Below are 6000 nucleotides of genomic sequence, written 5' to 3'. Positions count from 1 at the left end.
GATATGGGCTTGGCATACCCAAGGCCCAAAACCCTCACCCAAATCCATTTCCTATATCCATACCCGTTTCCCTTTCTAGCCGTCAGATTGGATCATCTCAGCATCCTATAGTCGCAGCATTGTCAATACATCAAAGTTTAAAGCTCCTGTCTAACACTACAGCACCTAACTCCATCTTGAGCCGTCAGTTTCGTCGTATCAGGCATCCGACGGTCGATACCAGCCTCTTCACTTGTAGCCGTTAGATCGATCTATCATTTCCGCATCCCACGGCTCAGCTTTGCGAATCATCGAGACTTGATGCATCCGCTCAACACCCAAACACCTAATACCTATGCCCATCAACCAAACACTACCCTAACCCCTAATCCCATCGACCTTCTCTTTCTTCTTCCCTCTTCTTCTCTTCTGCAACTCCATGTCCAGCGCCACCAACTCCACTGCCCCGTCGCTGCCACCACCACCAACCCTTCACGATCTCTCAAATCACTAACCCATCACTACCCCCATCATTATTACCACTTTCACCAACTCTATGTCCTTCTAATTTCTCAATTTCACGCCTCACCCATGTCAGGAACCCTAGAGGTGAAATTGATAAATTAGGTCGGAATAGAGTTGCAATTAGGGCATGGGAAGAGCAGGAGAAGACGAATAAGAAGCATGGGTCGACGAATTTGATTGCTATCATTGTTTAGGTAAAGTTTAATTTCAACTTTTTTGAAACCCTAAATTCTGTGAAATTAGGTATTTGGGGGAAACTCATGTAAACTATAAATAGGGGATGTGTGGGAGGATTAGAACTCATGCCTGGACTAGCCAGAGCACCACCAAGAGGCCTGGAATAGCCAGGACCTCAACTGTTAATGTTGTTTCAATTTCAGTTCAAGTTCAGTTCAATGTTTTAAACAATTTCAATTCCATTGTCATTTAATTTCATTATGTTCTAACTCCATTTGCTAGGGGTTAGATGATACTCTTGAATTGTAAGCTAGGATAGTCCTTGTTCATGTCATTGTTCTTGTAGTGCTGAAACTAAGTAGGATTGATAATTGACTAGTTGAGTGAATGCACCTGTGATCAGCTGTGTTGTAAGAAGACAGCTGATTCTAGGGGTGTAAGAGTGAGAGTAGCTAAGGATTCAGTCCATTTGAAGGACTGTGCTTAATTGATGTAGGGAAGTTAGTAAACTTAGTGATCAAATACACCTGTGATTGAGTGTGCTGTAAGAAGACACTCAATGCTAGGGGTGAACTAGAGAACTTAGTGGATTAACCTTCCACCAATGCGGATTGCTAGATAACTGGTTGAGCAAACAAGCCTGTGATCAGCTGTACTGTGAGAAGACAGTTGATGCTAGGGGTAAGTTAGTAAGATTAGTTAAGTAAATCATCCATAATCTTCCCTGAGATGAAGCAAGAACATGATTTGATTAGGATCTGCCTTAGTTTAGGATCAAGAAGTGGATTCAAAAGCCTTAGCATGTTCCTGTTTACTTGCTTTACATTCTACTGTTTTTCAGTTCAGTCACTGCCATCATCTCAAGTGTGTTTTAACACAACCAAGACTCTTTGTTACAACTCAGTTTTAGTGAAACCTTAAGCTTCGACTACACACACCTTGTCCCTGTGGAATGACCCTGTTCTTGCACATACATTGCTACAACTGACCCTGTGCACTTGCGGTATTAGTTTGTAGGTATTTTTAGAAACCTATCAATATTCTACACGAACTAGCTTTACTTTGAACATAAGAGATAAGAACTCTCGTCTCAAATACCCTCATTCACTACTACCTTACCTAGAGAGACAATTCCCAACACCAAGGTCCACTCGACCCTAAACTGAAAGTTTACTCAAACTTGAGAAAATACTCGCGCCAACTGATTGCAACTTGTAAGACCTAACAAGCCTTGCAATACTGACTTCATCTTCGCTTCTAAGAAACAAACAAGGAAGCGAGGCATCATCTACTGTCCCCAACGTAGCAATTCACTTTGCCACATGCACTCTTCTACTTATCAACGTTCATAATATAATGACACTTAGTTGAATAGTCATTCAAACTGATGCTATAGCTTTCATGAATATTTCCCAAAAATGACCTCATGCCATTCTCATCACCACTACTTTGTCCTTCATTATCCACGCATCATTAATTCGGCCTAACTTGCATCTCTAAACGCATTATGGATCTTGGCCATGCCCAAATCCTATTTGGCGCATGCTACTATTGCATACCTGCTATGCCAATTAACACCCAAATCTTGACACAATATTGTGCACCTTTGCACAATTGGAACAGACATAACTTGGTTATTCTGAGCATCACCATAGAGCTCAACAAAGTCATGTTATACAATGACTTTCGCGGACAAATCCCTTGGACAATCTCAACAAGGTCATAATCCTTGCAAATGAGGCATTCACTGCCTACGTTCATTGAAGCGAGAATGTCGCATTCTTCTTCAAACTCAGAACTCATTTTTACTGCCCATGCACATATGGTTACTCTTGTCTTCCCCCTCCTACAAAACCAACTTCAGTAGCAGCAATTGTTGATTTGCAGTCGACAAGAACATCCGCTTGTGGTTATGATCAAATGCAGGTCTTTGGACACCCTTGTCCAAGAATATTGATATCACTCATAAAACAGGTGCAAACGCACTCTTTGTGTACATCTAGCATCAACGAAGAACACTTTGCAAACGCAAGACCGTGGTGTATCGGTTTTTCCCTAACTTGTGCTTCTGTCTTCAGCCTTTCCATAATCTTTATGCTAGATAAGAATTGGCCATCCAATTCTTCTTTTATGGTATCACAATTGCCACAAATTGCATTACCACCAAGGTATATGCATTTGAGAGATATAACTTTAATCTTCCATCCAACTGGATACAATGAGACACCTTTAACTCTATCGCATAGATAGGTTATCAATTCTCTTTGCCACTGCAAAGGTGTAGATGGGGAAAAACGAGTTGCTGGTTTTTACGGAATTGAGGAGACGACCGTGCGGAGGAAACTCCTTGAACCGAGCGAACTGTCAAACCTCACACAGATGCACTGCAATAAGGGAGCTTTTGAATTTGAGAGATCAATCTGTAGTACTCCGGCCTAAACCAAGACAATGGTCGTTCCAGAGTAAAATCGGTTACAAGAGAGGATGGGTCGATCTGTAGGAGGGAAGCTGAGAAATGTGTGAGATCAATGGTGATCGAAGATTGTAGGTGTGTTGTGTTTTTTGAAATAAGATAAGTTCTGAATGATTGAATTTGCTCTGTTGAGAGTAATTGCTCAGATGTTGAGTTTTTAATCTCTGGTTGTCTGTTCGACGTGAGATTGTCCTGTTTTTAATCATGATTCAAAGACTTATTTATATCGCTAGAATTGTAAACACCTTGATCCCATGAAGTGTGACAGTTGCTGGAGTCAAATAGTGGGGAAGTGGAAATCGTGTTAAAACCAGTTGCTCATCGTGCAGAGACTTGGTGATTTTCTACCCACGACTTTGTTAACTCCTTCAACTGATTGCACGACTTGCTCACATTCTCATCGTGTGTATGAACACATGTATCGTAGACCTCCAGACCAAAACCCTAGTTAATATCCCCCCCATGTAACACGATTGATGTCTCGTGATTGTGGAGTCTGCAAGGCAGACGTGTATTCAGTTAGTTAGTTGATGACTTCATGGGACAATGAGTCCTTGTATTAATGAGTCGAAAAAATGTTATGGGACTCATGAATTAAACGTGTTTGTTGAGACAGAAGTATAATTGTCGAATAAATGTTGATAGTTAAGGTGAGAAAATATTGCTCATGGATCGTTGAATATTGATAGTTGAACCAATATTCCTTAGTCTGAGCAAATATTGCTCATTGGAGCAAATGTTGATCATTTGATGAATTATTGGTAGCATGACCAAATAAAATATTATTTTAAGATACTAGCAACTGAACCGAGTATAATTAATAAAATGTTGATCATGGGATCGTCGTAAAATTATTAGTGTTTGAATCTGCTTAGAATTATGTTTTTTGCAGAGCTTTGGATTCGAAACCCTAATTTTGATCAATTGATGATTTATTGAAAATCAACCATGGGTGAGGGAGGGACCGGCTACATGGGATGATGAATCGACCATGTAGAGCCCAGATGCTCGAGTGAACAGAATACTAAAGTCTCTTGAAGACCAGTTGGTGAAAAGATGATTAAATGATGGTTTAATCATTTATTCAAACAATGTTCGTCTGAACCTTAGGTGATAAAACCTAATAAATTATGAAGAGATGAAGGACCGACCAAGGGGACATGAAAACCGGCCCTGGTTGGTCATGGGATCTACTGACGACCGTTTTATGAAATTCCAAAATTGTTTGGAAGCATTTGAACCTAATGTGAACAAATTAGGTCAAATGATGAAAGTATGTGGGACCGACCTCTTGCAAGCCAAAGAGCCAACCTTGGTCGAGTCAAGGTAATATGCCCGCGTCGCCAAAGTGTCCCCGTCTCAGTCTTGAGAATTTTGATATTTTCTGATGTGCGTTTGAGCAACATTTTGAGAAAATACGAAGAAATCAAGGATTTTGCTGAAACTGAGGAAACTTCATAAGATGAAGGAAATAATAATAATAAATTAAAAAATCATGAAGTGTGGGACCGGCTATGGCCAAGGCATGGCCGGCCGGCCAAAGAGCCCGGTCCCATGGCACTTTTCCTAATTTTATATTATTTTTCATGATTTTAGGGAAATATCATGAAATCAAGGAGTTTCCATAAGATGAAGGAAACAAATAATATTATTAATAATAAAATAAGGGCGTATGGGACCGGCTTGGGCATGGTCGGCCGACTGGGGCCCGATCCCGTGAGTTTTCCCTAATTTTATGTATTATTTCATGATTTGAAGGAATTTTCATAAAATTTGAAGGAAACATCATAAAATCAAGGAATTTCATGGGATGAAGGAAACATAAAAATAATAATAATAAAATAAGGAGCGTGTGGGACCGGCTAGGGCATGACCGGCCGGCTAGGGCCCGGTCCCACGAGTTTCCCTAATTTTATTTATTTTTCATGACTTGAAGGAAATATCATGAAATTAAGGAGTTTTCATGAGATGAGGGAAATAATAATAAAATAATGAGGAATCCTGAGGTGTGGGACTGGCCACGACTAGGGCATAGCCGGACGGCTAGTAGACACGGTCCCACGACACTTTTTCCAATTTTATATTATTTCCTTGATGCGAAGGAAACACCATGAAACTGAGGAGTTTCCTTAAAATGAAGGATACAATCGAACCTCGATAAACGAATGTTCGAGAAATGAATAACCTCGCCAAATGAATAATTCTTCCGGCCCGACTTGGGCCAAGGTGATAAACGAATAACCTCGCTTAATGCATTAATGAATTAAAAAAATTGATCGTTAAAGGCCATATAGAAATATAAACGAATAATCACTGAATTATATATAAAAAAAATATATATAAAAATAAACCACAATACATAATCAGAAAATTTTACATAAAAATATATGTAGGAATGAACTCAAAAAAATTTATTTATGGTTGATTGTCTTTTTCTTCCACCCAAACCAAAAATGCACCGTATCCTTAATTTATGCATTGCTTGCACAATTTCTGGAATATTTTGCTCGTGTTGTAGCAAGTAATTTTTTAAAGCGACCATCGCTTAAAAAGCATCTTTAGATGACACATTTGGTACGACGCTACAATCGTCTGGTTCAGGATCATTCTCATTATTCATTATTGACTCAATAATTTCTTCGTCTGTTGGAGACTCCATAACTGCATCATTCTCGTTAGGATAGTTCAAAAGATGTTCGATGTCCATCACACTTCTATAACATAAATTAGAAATGACACCAGTTAATCCTTGGATGTCTTCTTCTAATTGACCATTTTTTGGTATACTTGTACATTTTATCCTGTACAATCTAACTTCTTAGTTAAGAAAATATTGTCTAAATGAA

The sequence above is a fragment of the Papaver somniferum genome, chromosome 3 (assembly GCF_003573695.1).
Source record: "Papaver somniferum cultivar HN1 chromosome 3, ASM357369v1, whole genome shotgun sequence".
Classification (NCBI taxonomy): domain Eukaryota; kingdom Viridiplantae; phylum Streptophyta; class Magnoliopsida; order Ranunculales; family Papaveraceae; genus Papaver; species Papaver somniferum.
Note: the sequence above shows the minus strand (reverse complement) of the source record.